This window comes from Macrotis lagotis, chromosome X, assembly GCF_037893015.1.
Source record: "Macrotis lagotis isolate mMagLag1 chromosome X, bilby.v1.9.chrom.fasta, whole genome shotgun sequence".
Taxonomy (NCBI): domain Eukaryota; kingdom Metazoa; phylum Chordata; class Mammalia; order Peramelemorphia; family Peramelidae; genus Macrotis; species Macrotis lagotis.
The window spans coordinates 690942050-690960580 of record NC_133666.1 but is presented as its reverse complement, the minus strand read 5'-3'; the positions used below and the strand labels follow the sequence as shown (position 1 = coordinate 690960580).

Here is an 18531-nt window from a genome sequence, read left to right as displayed (position 1 = left end):
TATGGTCAGCATCTAATACCAGCCTTGGACAGAGGCTATGCTCAAAACAGAGGAAAGTTCCTGGGCCTCACTGTTCTCCCAGACATCATCAAGAGACTGATCTTAAAGATCTTCCCAGGGAAGCCTTTATGGGAGCCATGAATGGCTGAAATCTGTGCCTTTCTGGAGTCCTGCTCTCATCAATGATTTTTCCCATTCTTTTGGTATCAGGATGTTAGGGGTCCCAAGTTCCCTCAGAAACTTACAGCTTTAAGTCTTCAAGAGTATATGGTATCGGGGAGGCTAGGTGGCGTAGTGGATAGAGCACTGGCCTTAGAGTCAGGAGTACTTGAGTCCAAATCCGGCCTCAGGCACTTAATAATTACCTAGCCATGTGGCCTTGGGCAAGTCACTTAACCCCATTGCCTTGAAAAATCTAAAAAAACAAAGAGTATATGGTAACCAGTATAGACCCCAATGAGTATGGTGAGATGGGGACAGGAAAAATGAGGTATGGATGAAGAAGCCAACTTGATATTAGCACAGAGTCTAGAATGTTTTTGTTGCTATTGTTCAATGATTTTCAGTTGTGTCTGATTCATATAGGGTTGATCTCATATAGGGTTTTCTGGGCAAAGATACTGGAGTGACTTGCCAATTTCTTCTTCAACTCATTTTACAAATGAGGAAACTGAGGCAGAGTGAAGTGACGCATCCAAGGACACCCAGTTACTAAGTTTCTAAGGCCAGATTTGAATTCAGAAAAATGAGTTTTCCTGCCTCCCAGTCGCTCTACCTAATTGTCTTGTCTGTGGCATATAGTAAGTGCTTCATAAATGTTTATTAACTGACAAATAAAAGAGGAAACTGAGCTTCAGAAAGTTCAATCAATTGTCATTTATTAAGTGCCTGGCATTAGGAATATAAAGACTCCCAAAAAAGAAACAGTTCCTGCCCTTCGGAAGTCTATACAAAGTAAATAAGAGTTTCAGGGAGAGCAGCAGAAGCAGCATCACACAGTAGGTACTTGAGAGGAGATCTGAATGAAACTTCCAAAGGAGATTCTGAGAGGCCATGGCAACACAGGACTGGGGGAACAGCCTGGGCAAAGGAATAGAGATGGGGATGGACAACTGGATATAGGGAACAAAAAAGGGCTGATGTGGCTGTACCTAAGAGAAACGTGAAGGGATGGAAGGAGCCTGGAGCTTACAGGGGGTCAAGGTCAGAGTCAAGACATGAATCCAGTTTTCTCCTGGTTCCAGGGTGCTGAGTCTTTATTAAGCATTTTACTATATGTGCCCTCTACAAAAAAAGATCAAAGGCAAACAACTCTCTGGCCTTGTCCCCAAGGAGTGTCCTTCCTCAGTCCCCTGCTCTTTTCTGCCACACCAAATCTCTGGAGTCCCACCTTTAAAAAGCTTTCAGAGAGATGTAGGCCATTCTCCCCAATTTGATGGGGACACTGGAGCCCTGAGAGCTCAGAAACTTGCTCAGTCGCCAAAGTACAAGTGATGGGTGGGAGTGACATCTGAACTCAAGGGGTCTCTCTCCTATCCAAGCAGGCTCCATCCCCACTGCAGAGCTTTGGAGAAGAACAACATTGGACACACCCAACATAAAGGACAGGGGGATTTTCTAAGGTAGAGCTACAAGAATAACTGTAATAGGGGCAGCTAGGTGGTGCAGTGGATAAAGCACCGGCCCTGAAGTCAGGAGTACCTGGGTTCAAATCCGGTCTCAGACAATAATGACCTAGCTGTGTGGCCTTGGGCAAGCCACTTAACCCCATTTGCCTTGCAAAAACCTTAAAAAAAAAAGAATAACTGTAATAGCTAGTACATAGAAGGCACTTCAAGGTTTGCAAAGCACTTGACAAATATTTATTTTAACAGTTCGAGAGCTACAAGGTATTATAGTTCTGACTATATTATATATATATATATATGTATATATATATAAATATAAATATATACAGTCTAGTTCTGATCTCACTTTTACATGAGGGAGAACAGAAAAGGTTTTTTGGTAGAAACTGTTTTTACTGGGTCTAGAAGAATAGGTAAGGAAGGGGAGTTGGGGAAGGGGGAGAATAAAACTCCAGGCAGAAGGAACAACAGGTTCAAAGGGCAAAGTGATGGCTAATTATGGAAGGTGGGAGTTGGGGCAATGCAGGAAATATAGCCAATAATCCAGCTAGAATGTAAGATGTGTGATAGGAAGTAGATCAAAGTTGATAGGTAGGTTAGGTTAGATCACATCACAGTGAAAGTATCTGGTCTTTATTCTCTAAATAATAAGGAATCAAAGTTTTTGGAAAAGGCTCTCAGTTATACTTTGGGGTGTCCAGGTTTGTTTCGGCAATCTTTACCAGTGGGGTTGTTTAAAAGCAAACTAGAAAGGGCAACTGAACCATAGCACAATTGGGTTTGCCAGTATCAAGTGGCTGGCATATTCTTAGTTGTTTAAATGTCAAGTCACATTTATTGGGTACCATTTTTCCAACTATAACAATATTTTGAAAAGACACATACCAAATAATCCTCTCACCATATTCCATCTCCCAAGAAACTCAATGAAATATCTTGGTTCCAAAAGATTGCCAAAAAAGATAAAGCAGAAATTGTTATCCCCACTCACTTCTACCTACCTCCCATCCCCCCCCCCTTTTACTGAAACATTGCACTCAACTTGGAGAACTTTCCAAATTTTGGAAACTCAACTTTGAGATAAATTCATTATTAGCATTCCTCTGCTCAGCTGTCAAGTGCAGATAAGCAGCTAAAATTTTATCATTTCCTCCATTCCACACAGTCAACTGACTCCCTAAAGAAACTCCAATGAGCTAGCCAAAGAGATCAACAGAACTGAGTTCTAATCTGGATTCTTGGGAAACTGTTATAAACACTGTGGAGAGAGTACCACTTCAATGGAAAAAGAAGGCTACATGAACATTCCTTCTAACAGTAAAGGCTCTATTTAAATAGACAATGACCCAAAACTCACAAAGTGTAATTTTATCTCTCCTGTTCCACTGGTGCAGTTCATTATTTGTTTACAAGTACTGCGGGGAAAAAATGAGGTTGGCCTGAGTTTCCTTTTGCAACACTCGCCCCAAAGGAGGCCCTAGACAACAGCAAGATCTGTAAAAGAGCTGCCTTTAAAAAGAAACAACAACAACCCAAGGGTTAATGAGATCACTTGACTTGAGTTCCTGGATAAAATTTTGATGAAAGTTTTCTCAAATTTGCACCCAGACTGACAAAGGTTGTAAAAATATAAAGTGAATTGTGCCCTAATGTTTTAGACTTTGTTTTTGATTGTGCATCAACTATATCTTATTTATTTTTACCTTCTAACACTGGGCAGCTGAAACTCAGCAAGAGGGATAGTTTCAATTTCCAAAGCAGTAGAAAAGGCCATGACTAACCAAAGCAGGAGAATAACACACCTCCCCCAAATACTGTGTGGCTAATGCTTTTGGTCCTTTTGCAAAATCACAGCATGTTGAAGGTTTTTCAAAGCACAGAACACAGAATGACCGAAGAAGGAAAGAAACTTGAAAATCTTAAAATGTTAAGCCTTTCGATTCACAGAATATCAGAGGGAAAAGGAAGTTCATATAGTCTAACAGATAAGAAGACTAGATGAGACAGAAAGGTAACCGATTGGCTGAAGATCATTCACATAGCAGAACAAGGATAAAAGAGGGTTCCCCAGCCCACTGTCCCTCCCACTACATCACAATTTTATTAGTTAAACAAACCTGTCATTGTTACTATATATTTCTTTATAAGTGCATGCTTCGGGTGGGTCAAGAAAAAACACAAAGGGGAAAATACACAACATTTATAGCTTAATTACCAGAAAAAACTTATTAAAAAAAAGTTTTGAATCTAGTTTGCCAGGCACTGTAAGAATTAAATAACTTAATTAAATACAATAAATCAAGTTCTTATAATAAATGGAAAGCTTCAGTCCAAAAAGCTTTTGCCCTTCAATTATTTAGGGGAGGGGCAGTTAGGTGGTGCAATGGATAGATCACTAGCCCTGGAGTTCAAATTCGACCTCAGACATTTAATAATGGCCCGTGTATTCTTGGGCAAGTCACTTAACCCCTACTGCCTCAAATAAACTTTTTTTAATAAATAAAAATTTTTTAAAATTATTTAGGGGATACGTCTACTTCTCACTGCAAAAAGCATCAACAGTACCATGTGCTGGAAGAAGTCCCTGTGGGACTTCTATTTGATCATTGTTCTCCCAGCCTCGGCAGGGGCATTTTCAAGGCTCAGGCTGAGAGAGAGATGCTCCCACAGGGGCCAGGCCACAAGTCAAAATCAACAGCTCTTTCCACTGTCTTACAACAAAGAACAGAAGAAAAATGGGGGTGGGGTGGGGGTGGAGGCCAATGACTAGAAATTATTTTTTCAATTAGTTAAAAGCTTCACAGGATCGTTTTCTCTGTGTGCCAGAGGTAGTTTAATATTGATAATTACTGTGGAAAGATCAGAAAGCCTGGCTCCAGCAATGGAAAAAGCTTTCTTACATCTGCCCCTGTGAATAGTTTCATGGGCGATCTTTGAGCAGTCGAGAATATAAAGCGAGTTTCACAGACTAACATTCATTTATTTCCACCAAAGTTATAATGTATCAAAAAGGAAACAAAGTCTGAGTTTCTCCTACTACAGGCCCAGCAGCCAAGTCACCGGACTTCCCTGGACCTCTGCCCAAAAGGAAGGTTCCGGCAGGAGATCACAGGGCATGGGAGGGAGAGCTTCTTCCCAGTTCAGTTCAAACCAACTCAACGGTGCAACACCACAACAAGTCTGCTTGGTGCATGGCCCTGTGCTCAGAGATCACCAAATTTGGGCTCAGGAAACTCAGGTTCAAGTGGTTGCCCCCTCAAACTCCTCCAGTATATGGAGAGAACATGGTCTAAGAGACTGAGGGTCTGGTTTGTTGCCTTGGTTTCCTCATCTATATAATGAGAATCAAACTTAATGGTTAAATCAGGATTCAAAAAGACCTCACTATGTGGCCATGATGGGTCAGCTAGAGGAGGCCTTTAGGCAAAAGGGGAGGGGAGAGTGGAGGAAAATGAGAAAGGGGCTCTTCAAGACATTTTCAAATGAAGGTGTGAAGTCACCTGCCAATGAGGAATGAGCCTCTGAAGCTACTTTCAAGACTTATCTCTTCCCATCTCTCTAAAGGAGATGATGGAGAGATGGAATGAGTTAATAAAATTAAAAAGACACCTCGACTGATGGCTTTCAGTTCCAAGGTCCCCCCATTCTACTGTCTAATGTTGCTTCTGCTATCATCCTCCTGTAACAGTGAGTTTAATCTCTACCACTGCACTGGCCCACATTTTTTTTTAAAGACCCCTCAGGCTATGGGGCCAGCAACGCTCCCCTCCCCTGCCCAGCTCAGCAGTCAGGATTCCAACCTCATTATCAACTGAGGCTGCCCTCTCCAAGGCTACCAATGATCTCTCCAATAAATGCCAAATCCAATGCATTCTCACTTCTCATTCTTCAGAACACAGTTAGATACTCTCTCCTCTCTAGATTTGCAGGACTCTGCTTTCTCCTCATTCTCCTCCAGCCTATCTTTCTCCCTTTCCTTTGCTAGTCCCAGTCACCCCAGCTCCTGCTCAACTCCTGACTTTCATTCATTCCATATATCCAAGTTGGCAAATGTATTTTTACTTTCACAGCCTACCTCAACATCTCTCTTATATCCGTATATATATGTCCCCTTTTTCCTAAAACAAGCTCTTCCAGCTCTTGCCTGGTCCACTAAAGCATCCTTCTAATGGCTCTTCCTGCCTCAGATCAATCCCCAGGTCAGACTATCTTCCACAGAGCTGACCAAGTGATTACAGATGACTTTTCCTGGTCTACCACCTTGGCTGTCTTCTTATTGCCTCCAAGTTACAAGAGCAACTCCTCTCACAGGCGCTTCTCCATAAAGGGAGTCTCTGTGCTGCAGTCCACTCCTGGGAACGCCATTTCCCAGAGACCACTAATCCCTTCAGTGAGTGGTCTTTCTCCTCATCCCGCCGCTTAAAATCTTTGGCTTCCTTCCATCCAAGCTTAAATTCCACCTTCTGCAGGTAAAATGGAATCAAATTATCCTATTTCTTATATAATCAACAGGATAAAAATCTCCTGAGATTAAGAGAAAGGGGATTGGACCTTGACAAGGGTCATCCAGCTAGGAAGTATGTAGGTCAAATTGAACTCAGGTCTTCCTGACTCCAAGACCAATGTTCTAACCACTGTGTTTCCATTAAGTTGCCTCTCCTGGAGGCAAGTATACAAGAGGGTGTACAGAGCAACAAAATGAAATCTAAAAACAAAAACCAAAAAACTTCCAAGATTTAAGCTCTATGCACTGAGCTACTACCTAGCTGGCTGCCTCAAAATGACCAAGCTTAAAATCAGAAGGCTCAGCTTCCTTGAGTTCAAATCCAGCCTCAGATACTTACTAGCTGTGTGACTCTAAACAAGTTCCTTCCCCTTGCTTGCCTCAATTTCCTTATCTGTAGAATTAGCTGGAAAATGACAAACCACTCCAGGATCTGTCAAGGCAACCCGAAAACAGGGTCATAGGGAGTCTGTCACAACTGAAAACAAGCATATGACAATTTAATTTCTATACAACCTAAGATTGTGGCATATTCTTAGTTTTGTCTGATTACTGTTCTACCATGAACTATCAATCCCCTAACTTCATTTTCCCACAGCAGATGTAATTCACTTTAAAGTATCTGATCTTTCTTGTCTTCAATATGCGAGGCATGCACACATGCACGCGCGCACACACACACACATACACACACACCCTGAGTCTCTTGACCAGTTCTTGCCGTGCCAAGCATTTATTAAGCAGCTATGGTGCTCCAGCCCCTGTCCTAGGTACTGGCGATACAAGTATAAAAAATTTTCAATTTGCATCTTGCATTCTAATTAGGGAGACAATTTCAATTAAGAATATATGAGCATCAATATCAAGTTAACAATTGCAAAGAAATAGGGCTCTAGCAAGCAGATGGTCCATAAGCTACACCTTAAAGGAGAGTGAGGAAGGAGGGCATGCCAGGAATATGAACTGGCCTGGATAAAAATGTGAAGATGGGAGATGGAATATAAAACATGTAATTAATAGTCAATCTGGTTGCGGGGGGGGGGGGGTGTTCCCAGAGAGTGTGAGCTTGCAGGGTCTGGACAGATTGGGTTACATTGTAAAGCTAAACAAACAAGTGGTAAAGGGAAGTTGCCAGAAGTGGCCAAGCAGAGGGTCACACGGGCAGGCACTGAAGGAAAATCATACCCGGTTCAAAGGGAATAGTGATGAGGTCCTAAGAAAGTACTGTCTGATGAAAGAATGGAACAGGTAATGGAAGATGGAAGAGAAAGAAACAGCAAGATCTGGTGATGGAAAGTGATTAATCCAGGATAATGCCATGGTGACAACCATGAAAGACTGGAAGACTGGTGCCACTGGAGGGAAGTCTGGAAGAGAAGGTTTTGAGGAAAAGATAATGAGTACTACTTTGGATATGATGAATTTAAGATGTCTCCAGGACACCTTACATGAAAGGTAAAGGCAACTGGAGATAGGAAGGGAAGCTCCAATAAGAGACTGGGGCATATGAACACAACTGGGAATCATCAGCAAAGACCTGCTCACTGGACCTATGGAAGCCCCCACCTTTAGGGAACGTAATGTGGATGATAAGCCAGCAAAGGAAACTGTGGCATGTGAATAAAAAAAAAAAGTCCAAAGAGAATAAAGTAGCCAAGGAAAGAAAGTAATCAACAGTGGGTGGCATGAAAACTATGAGTACTGATAAAAGATCATCAGATCTGGCAATGATGGGGGGCAGCTAGGTGGTGCAGTGGATAGAGCACTGGCCTTAAGAGTCAGAGGATCCGAGTTCAATTCCAGCCTCAGACACTTAATACTTACCTAGCTGTATGACTTTGGACAAGTTACTTAACCCCATTGCCTTGCCACAAAAAAAAAAAGCTAAAAAAGATCTGGCAATGATCCTGCTAAAGGTATATAAAATGACTCCAATGTCATTCAGGAAGACAGAGAAAATGACAAAGCTCATCCATTTTGAATAGTATCATAGATTATCACACTGAGTAATCAAAAAGTTTTAGCTGATCTTTATTAATAATAACATAGAACTTTCATATAGATAAAACGTCTACTTTGTCCACTTTATTAGTATGTGTCAACCTGTGTGACTGTAGGGGCAAGTTGTTCCAATTCTAGGGTCTCAGGTTCCTCAATTGTAAAACGAGAAGGAAGAGGGAGAGGAAGGAGGATAAGGGAGAAGAGGATGGAAAGGGGGTTTTAGAAGAGGAGGAAGAAAGGGGAAGAAGAAAAGAGAAGAGGAGGGAGGAGGAAGAAGAAGAGGAGGTGGCAACAGTAATACTTTTATTCAAATACAAAGTTATTTTACCCACCTGGGCAAGTTCATAGACCATTAATAATAATAATAATAATAAGCTATGAAGATTCACAAAGCATTTTACATATGAACTCATTTAATCTTCACAACAACCCTATAAGGTAGATGCTGATTTTACAGACAAGTAAACTGAGGGTAAGAAAGCTTGGATGATTTGCTCAAGGTGACAGAAACTAGTAACAATCTGACATAGGATTTGAACTATTACAAAATAACAGTGAGAAAAGAATTCTTCCAAAAACTATTTCTATCTAAATGCTACACAAAAAGAGGAATGAACCACATTATAATAAATAAGAGCTGCCCCCATTGGCTCTACTGCTCTAGGCATCTTACACTGTACCTCATTTGATTCTTAGGAAAATTATTCAATACTGCAGATATTAATATGCCCATTTTATGAATAAGAAACATCTCATAAGTGAGTTGTCCAGAGTCATATAACTAATAAAAAACAGCATCAATAATTTAAATTCATGGTTTCTGATTAAAAACGTTCTTTCCCCTCCATCCCAAAGGCTTCACAAAGGGTTTGTTCCTTCTCCCACATACTCTGAGACAAGCAACAATTTTCACCCTTCCCAAAATCATTTCAAGATTAACAGCTGCCTAAAGAGTTGTTAAGGTGGTGTACACAGGAATCACAGAAATCAGCCAGAAAGCTGGCTAAAAAGAAATGTGTTTGTCATACATTAAAAAAAAAAAGAAAAGAAAAGAGAGAGAGAGATTGAGATTGTAATTTTGTAAACCTGGGCCATCCAAATGATAATTTTCCCTATTCCTCACTGCATTAATATATACAGAGCAATATATAAAGTTCAACAGACCCAATCTGTATAAAGTTAAAAGAATTCAGTTTTTCACTGGAATAAATTTTATATTTTGAAAATTAAATGGGCTTCCATTTGAGAAGAATATTCCAAATAAATCCACAAAAATCTAAGTCTAGTGTCCTCCACAGCAGCCCCCAACTCCACCTACAAAACACCAACCACAAAATCAATTCTACTGAAAGAGTTCATTTAAAAACCTACTGTTTAGAGGTAGCCATCCCTTGACTCTTAAATGGCTAACAGAGATCAAATGGACTTAACCAGGAACATCAACCATCTTCTCAAAAGATATTTATAACAGCACTAATTCTCTATGGCCCCAAAAGGAACCGCCCCTCCAACTAGTAATATTTATCTCATGCAAACAGAGAGCCTGCCTAGGACTAAGTCATCCACAAATATGCAGAGGAAAAAAAGGCTAGATCAACTAAAACCAAGCAGGGTAATTCCTGTGGAAGTCATGCCTGTTCTGGGTTGGAGGAAGTGCTATTATCCAATACCAAGATACTGTAACTAAAAGGAACCACTAATTAAAGAGCTTTAACTTGTGGTTTTAATTAACACTCTTTCAGCAAAGAATTTGAAGAGACCAGAGATCTAAGTTAATAGTAACTGACATTCATATAATGCTTTAAGATTTGCAAAGAGCTTTCCAAGAAGGAAACAGGAAAAAAAAATTACTACAGTCTCTGATAAAGATCTTATCTCTCAAAGAGAATCAAATTTATAGATAGTCTACATTTAGTAGGATACAGTCAAATATCATCAAACTTATAAATCTAAGTTATTCTCTACTTGATAAATGAGTAAAAGATACGAAAAGATAGTTATCAGATAATGAAATCAAAGTTATTTAGTCTCATGAAAAAAATGCTCTAAATCATGATTAGAAAAATGCAAATTATGCATGAACTGATGCTGAGTGAGATGAGCAGAACCAGAAAAACACTGCATACCCTAACAGCAACATGGGAGTGATGTTCAACCTTGAAGGACTAGCTCATTCCATCAGTGCAACAATCAGGAGCAATTTTGGGCTGTCTGCAAAGGAGAGTGCCAGCTGTATGCAGATAAGGAGCTATGGAGTTAGAACAAAGTGCAAGGACTATCCCATGCAATTTAAAAAAACACAGATATCTTATTGTCTGATCTCTAAGGATATGATTTCTCTCCCATCACACCCAATTCGGATCAAGATACAACTTGGAAACAAAGTAAAGACTGACAGATTGCTTTCCGGGGGGTGGGTGGGGGGAGGGAAGTAAGATGGGGGGAAAATTGTAAAACTCAAATAATATCTTTAATAAAAATTAATTAAAAAAAGAAAAATGCAAATTAAAACTCTGAAGCACCACTTTAAACTTACTGGATCAGCTAACATGACAAAAAAGAAAGAAAAATAACAAATATTAGAGGGGGTTGTGCATAGTTGGTGGAGTTGTGAACTGGTCCAACCACTCCAGAGAACAATTTGGACAATAAACTTGTTTCATTTCCTTTGACCCAGCAATACCAATACAAGTTCTGTATCTCTAAGAGAGGAAAGAAAGAGGAAAAGGACTCATATATGATAAAATATTTATAGTAGGTTTTACTGTGGTGACAGAGAATTGGAAATTGAGGGGATGTCCATCCATTGGGAATGGCTAAATAAGTTGTGGTATGTGATTGTGATGTAATGCTGATGTGCTGTAAGATATGGCAAGCGGGATGGTTTCAGGAAAGACTGAGAAAACCTATGAACTGATGTAGAGTCTTATGGAATTGTCTTGGATCATTGTAATGCTGAGAAGAGTTAAGTTTTCATAATTGATAATCACACAAAGTTGCTATTAATAATGTGTACAATGTTCTCCTGTAACACCACCCTACAATAGTATCCCGTTACATTCAGATATCATAACTTGTTCAATCATTTCTCAATGGATGGGCTTCCCCTCAATTTCCAATTCCTTGCTATCACTAAAAGTGCTGCTAGAAATATATTTGTATGTATGGGTCCTTTAAAAAAATGAAAAAACATTTCAAATAGCTTCCTGGTTAAGACTGATCCAATTTACAACAAATGGTTTTAGTCAACTATTAAAAACACACAACAAATCAAAGGCTCCTTATAAATCATTGTTTAATTATATATTCAGACAGAGTGACTTTTTTTTTTAAGCCAGGATGGTTTGGATCATTCAAGCTATATTGAAGATTTACTTAAATATCCTTGACCATCCCACAACAGGATATGCAATGAAACAGTCCTCAAATACACAATCTGGGTTGCATGTAATCCAAAAGTTCACATTTGGAGATTATTTTAAAGTTTACAAAGCTCTTTCCTCATAAACCCAGAAACCATACTGAAGAGTCCCTCCCTTGCCCTGATCACCAATCTAGAGTGGCTCCAGACATGTGATTCACATCATTCACAGTTCAATTCAATCTCAAGAACAAATGGTACATTTCCTCATTAGATGCCTCCTCTCTCCCTTCCCTTTTCCAGTTCACCCTTTATACTCTGTCTTCCCCCATATGAAAAGCTCTTGGAGAGTAGAAACAGTCTTATTTCCTTATATTTGTAATAGAAATACTTAGCATAGCACCAAGAGAGTAACTCTTCTCTTTCTGTCTCTGTCTCTCTTTCTCTATCAAATAACAACCCACTAATAGAACTAATATTATCATCTCCATTTTACAGATGAAGTCAAGATTTAGAGAAAGCAGTTAGATAAAGAAGCGTCAAAATCAGGGTTCAATGTCTGTCATATGACATCTTATTACAAAAACATAATTTCTCAGTAAATTCAATCTAGAAAAATGAATACTTGTTTACCATGAGCTATTATTAACATCTGATCTTAGCTTGTTTTCTGAGTTGGCTTGTGAATAACATTGATAAGCTTGTATTATTCAAGGTAAACATCGCTAGATACAAATCAATTCAATGAGAAGAGAATGTGAGAGAGACATGTAATCCTTTCCCTGGACTTTTGGTAGGACACTGAAAAATCTCTCAATGTTACCAAGCCAAATTTTCCAAAAGATCTAAGGAAGGAGATTTCACAATCTGCCTGTTCCACTGTTTGCCAGTGGATTGTACTAATTAGATTGTACTAATCTAAATTTATTATTCTTCCTTATTAGCAAGAAGAGAATAATTATTTCATTCATAAAGCTGATAGTTAAGAAGGGATCCAATCAACACCAACACCTGTCATACTCAATGTTTGCACCAGCATATTAAAGGGTACAAAAGGTGCACTGCAAAGTCTTGCAGGGAAATGGCAGTGAGGACATGCTAGCTCTTGAGCGATGTGTCTCTAGTCCTGGCAGCTGCCACTTTTGAATCTCTCCATTCCTCTAATACCTACACCAAGGTCGTTAATAAGGTTGAAGGCTTCTTCTATTGAACTGTCTTCTCTCAAATCCTAATTTGCTTCCTCTCAATTTCCACCCTAGTTCAGACATTCATTCTAATTTTCTTAGCCAACCTTAAGCTAGTCTCACTTCTTCCTATCAACCCTTATAAATCAGAGTCAGGGATTTTAGGAATCTAAACCACTCTCTCTCAATATGTTCTACTGGCTGACTGGTCATACCCTTGATCTTGTCATCACCCACAAATATGTCACCTCCATGTTCAAGAATTCTGAAATTCCCTTATTCTAGCATCATCTATTGGTTTTTCACCTCTCCCTTTGCCTTCCCAGACATAAACCTACTCTTTTTCCTCACCATGAGGATGTGGATCTGCCAACAGAGAAGTTAGAAGAGAGGAAGTTTGGGGGAGAGGGAGAAAGCAATAATGAGTTCTATTTGGACATGTATTTAAGCTGCCTATGGAACATCTTGCTCATATAAGCTCAATATACAATTATCAGGAAGCACTTGGAGATGAGATGACATGCTGAGGCAAGGTTTGGCCAGTCTCAGAAGGTCTGAGAGTCACCTGAAAGAAGTCAGTACATATTCCACCCAGGCTCCAAGAGTCCACTGACCTATAATACAAAGAAGAAATTTCACCACAGGAATGCAGCACAAGAGCATGAATCAGCAAACAAAAGTTTTGGTTAGACAGATACTCCTTGACCTTGGTTTACTGTATGCATTATTTTGTTCAAAGAATGTAATTCTTTTCACCTGTACTTGGTTTATTTTCTGACTTCGTGTTCAAAGTTTGATGTTTTGGGTTTTTATTTTTATATGAAAGTTTTTGGCAATATAGCCACCAGCAAATCCCACTAGCACAGGCTCCATGAGCCAAGTACCAAGATATACTGTGTTAGGTCTGAGAGGAAATCATCTTGGCTTCTTTTTCAGGAGATAAATGATTGCCATTTAAACAAGATTTGTGATAACTAGTTGGTACTATAACCAAAGTAAAAATGTCAAAGGAGCAAAATTGTTTAGAAACCTGATCGACAAAGAGAACTTCTTTTGACTTCAAATGTTTGCCAAACGTATATAACAAGATGAGGAGTAGAGCAACTGAAATTATCTGTCCTAGATATTTGGGTTTGTACATTTCTGATTCCTAATTCCAGTCTCTCACTGTAAATACGGTCATCAATAGCCAGGTTTTTATTTTTATTTCTGTTTAAACATATATTAGTGGAACTCATCAGTTACAATTCATACTCTTTAAATTGAACTTATTGCTGAAAGAGCCATTCTATTTAATTCCTATTAATGCCATAATTCAAAGTAAACACAAAAGGCTATTGTGGAAATGAATTGATTAAATATTGTTTTGGAAATTGTTTGATGATAACTTTCTTTAATATCTATTTTTGTTCTTTGGTTTTCCAAGTCAAATGTGATTTATATTTGTGGATTATCTGAAAATTCTTCAGTTTAAAAAACTGTTAATAGAAAAATAGATGGCACACACCAATGTTGATTTGATAGCTCATTAATGTCTTTTAATTTCCAAGGAGAAATTTATGAATCTTAATACTCAGCAAAGCTTTGTAACAAATTTGCCCTGCAAATTACTATTTTCTTCTATGACAAAGTATTGAGTTTGTCTGCTAGAAGAGGCAACAGAGGTACAATGTGCCTTAACTTGTAATTGTGATACATCTCCTATCAACATGCTAGAAACAGGGTTTGGTTCTGGATAGTGCACAGCAGGGTAAAGAGGTAACATTCAGAGTTATTACCAATTCACTGTCACCATAGGGAGGCAGAAAAATCATTTTGGGTGACGGTTGGTCTTGAGTTCTTTACTTTTTAACTGACAGATAACTTGTCAAACACCTGAGAGGTTTGATTAAGATTAGAGTTCAAAATTATCTTGTGAGAAAGGAGGCTTCAAGTAAGCAAAAAGACATGTATAGGGAGGTGAAGGAAGTTAAGGAAAACAGATTGCAGAAGTATGAAAGAATCTTAGTATGACAAAAAAATCTGAGATGTTGAACTAAATGAAATTCCTGAACTGGATTGAATATAACTGAGGGCCTGTTCCTGCATTTCATTAATGTATGGGGGTAGCCATGGGGGACCCAAAGATCTGGCCAATAGGCTAATGGAATCTGTCTGGCAATACTGCATTTCCCCAAAGACCGGATCTTATATTAATTTTTGCTCCAAAAGATGCTTTAGGGCTTAATTTCAGGGGATATCTGGAGGACAGGCAGTCATTCCTATGGGAATCATTATTTGATCTATTCTCTTGGCAAGGGAGTTCTGCATGTCTTTAGCAGGGTGAGTGCAGCTGAATCCTAGACTCTGGTCACCTTGCAAAACAAGTGGTGGCACTTAATCAACCTACATTGTTTAGTGCGCACTTTATTCCTCATTATGCCTCCTCTCATTTGGCAATAAGTTTTGAGTTATCTGTTTAAATAGGTGCTTACCTCTTGTCCTTGTAAATACCCACTTGGGTATTTTCAAATACTTAATTAGAATTTACATTATAATTTAAGTTTTATTATCAATAATGGTATTTATTTATATTTAATTACATATTAATATTATACATCCATTGTCATTGTATGTTGCAAAGGACATACTAAATGCCACATGAAAGGAGTCTAATGGCATTCAAAAATCTCTTCATCACTTGGAAATTCTAGAAACATTGATTGAGGAATGTGAAAAGGAAAGAGAAAGAAAAAGATGAAGGTATGAATCTGCACTCAGTGGCCTGATTGCCCATGGGAAGGGACAAGGGTTAAATACCTGTGCTAAGCACTTTACAAATATCATTCATTAAATCCTCACAACAACTTCTGAGAGAGGTACATGCTAATAGGATCCCAATTTATATTTCAGGAAACTTAAGGAAACCATAAATTAAGTGACTTCTCCATGATCACTCAGTTGAACTCAGATCTTTTTGATTCCAAACCTACCCTTTACCCATTGAGGTCCCAGCTGCCTCAACTACAAAAATTGTGGGAGGCAGCACGAAGACAAAAGGGCAGGGATGGAGGCAGAGGATCCCACAAGGTTGTGGTGCAGGCCCGCACTCAAGAAATTGAAAGAAAGATTCAGAAAAGAGGCTCGAGGGCAGCAAGGCCACCATCAGCATACTTCAAAGCCTTGGCTCCAAAGGCCCTGCTGATAGCTAGGAGGACACTGAGGGGGAAATGATGTCAGAAGAAGGCAGTATCAATCTTCCATTTTCCAGAATATCTTCCTTCATCAATCCTGCCGTGACAATCTAGAAGCAGCTACCATGAGTGACCTAGGTGATGGCAGTGAATAGAGCACCAGTCTTGGAGTCAGGAGGACCTGAGTTCAAATGCAACCTCAGACACTTTAATACTTACTTGCTATGTGACCTTGAGCAAGTCACTTAACCCCATTGCCCCACAAAAACCAAAAAAGCAAAACAAAAACAAGATCACTGACCTAGTCTTTAGGCAGCCATCTTTGCCATACTGCAACATACTTACCTACATTATCTGTTCATTTAATAATAAGATCTCCCTGGACTGAGTTTATTTCGTCTTCAAACCCTGAACATCTAGCAGAGAACATCATATAGGGTAGACAAATTTGTTGGTCTAAAAAGTCACCGTAAATTCCTTGAGAGCAAGGTCTTGTTTCATTCACCTTGTTACTCTTGATTGCAAAGAAGAGTTAAAGGTCCTTGAAGAGCTCAGTCTATGCAATTCAGTACAGATGGGAGCTCGCAAATGGTATATTCAAGGGAGGTTGCACAGGCCCTGGCATCCAATCTGGTAGACTAAGGACACTCACTGCATGTAACTGAGGAAGTCAGTCAATGTTCGATGAATGATAACAAGTACTTTTACTCAGGGTTCTGGGGCATACCATGTGGGTGTGGCCTCATGGACCCTTGAGGTAGTCCACCAGATACAGAAATCACAAAGAACTCAGGGCTGGACTTAGGGCTGCTGACTTCCTTAGTAATGTAGAAGAGTCAAGTGGGTTAAGCTGACCTATCATGTCAATATGAGCCAAAAGGGATCCCAAAGATTCTTAACCTGGAGTTTGTGGATTCAAGGATCTGTGAACTTAAGTGGGAAAAGAATTATATCAATGTAATTGTTTTCCTTTGTTATCCCATGTATTTTATTTTATTCCTTATTCTGAAAGGACATCCATAAACTGTATTAGACTAAGAGGTCCATGACACACAAGATACTATGAACCTGTGATTTTGTCAAAGTCCTCATTGTACCTCACAGAAATATTGGGTCAAAGAATCAATCCATCACTGGCAAAGCTGATTCCTGAACACAAATTTCCTCCCTTCCAGCAAAGTAATCATTCCACCACCATATCAACTCCCTATTGGTTCTTTAAACTATAAAATTGGTTCCTGCTGGCAAAAGAAGGCAACAGAGAGTCTGCCCCTAGAGGACTTTCCACTGTCCATTTTGAAAATGTTTCCAAGGGGCAGCTAGGTGGCGCAATGGATAAAGCACTGGCCTTGGAGTCAGGAGTACCTGGGTTCAAATCCGGTCTCAGAAACTTAATAATTACCTAGCTGTGTGGCCTTGGGCAAGCTACTTAACCCCATTTGCCTTGCAAAAACCTTAAAAAAAAAAAATGTTTCCAATAATTATTTCAGCCTCTGTCCAAAATTCCTGGCAATTAGCAGGAGATCTATTAACACCAAGAAAAGCTAAAGCTAAAAATTATGGGATAGTTGATCAGAACTAGAAGGAACCTCCGAGATGATCTCATCTAGTCAGCTTAGATTCAGGAAAACTAAGTCTTTCAAACTCATACAGGCTATATGAGTATCAGAAGGGAGAAGTGAATTCAGAACCTCTGACTACAATTCTATACTTCTTGGGTAAGCCAGAAAGAGTTCCCTCTTCATTCCTTGCCAAGCAAATTATGATCTCATGAATAAGGAACAAGTCTCATGACAATATTTAACTTAAATGAAAAACTTGGGCAAAATTTCAAAGAAAATCCAAATAGAATTAACTATAAACTGTCAAAACAAAGTGATTTGGGGTGACAGTGATTTCAAGTCCCTCTGAAGGATTTCCCTTCTGGGTTATATGACTTAATAACAATTGGTTTAAACTAGAGGCAATAAGCCTAAATTATTATTACTTCAGAAATGATACAAACCTATGGCTTAAAATCACAACTCAAGGAACTAAAAATGATCCTCACTTCCAAAAGGCTTCTTTCTTTGGAAGATCTCAAATTTTGCAGAAAATAAAAAAGCAAATTATTACTACAATTAAGGCAAAGAACTCCCTTCTTCATGACCCATTCTCCACAGTGCTGCTTACCTTTTAAAAATTCAAATCTGAAACATGAAGAATATAAACTGCAGTACTCCTTAACTATATCTTAGCTTTAGCCTGATGTTCTCAAAGCAATCAAGACTGTCACTAAGTATTTCAAATCCTTATTTGTACACATTTTTCCCCATGGGGTGGGGTGATGAGGAGAGAGACGAGTTGAGAAATACCCAGTGAAATATCCAATCATAAGCCAAAATTGGAAAAAGCACCTAACTAGTGGTTTTCAAAATGATCTGTGGGAGAATCTGAAACATTAACAAGGATCCTTTCAGACTCTGAGAAAAAAAAATATGGAAAGGCATTTAAAAACAAACTACTGACCATGAAAAATTCCATCCCAAATAAATAAAAAACTTTTGACTTTTCACAGCTTCTAAATGTGACATGGAAATTTCAGGAAGGTATGTAAATCTACTCCAAAGTTACATATACACTGTATGGAGAGATCACAATCTCAAAAAGTCAAAAGACCTAGGGTTCAAGTTCTGACACT

The 18531-nt window shown here is 39.0% G+C and overlaps 1 protein-coding gene across 11 annotated transcripts in view; it reads right to left on the bottom strand.

Moving 5' to 3' along the window:
* The window catches only part of MTMR3 (myotubularin related protein 3), a 167822-nt gene that overhangs the window by 88769 nt on the left and 60522 nt on the right, over window positions 1–18531 (bottom strand). For 3 of the 11 annotated variants that reach the window (XM_074206314.1, XM_074206316.1, XM_074206318.1), the window contains exon 1: window positions 9505–10087. The exons of 1 other annotated variant lie outside the window; for it this stretch is intronic. The gene's annotated coding sequence lies outside the window, so the exon portion shown is untranslated. Of the gene's footprint in view, window positions 1–9504; window positions 10094–18531 lie in introns of those variants that run through there. 7 more of the 11 variants (XM_074206308.1, XM_074206312.1, XM_074206310.1 and 4 more) reach the window with 5 other exon arrangements.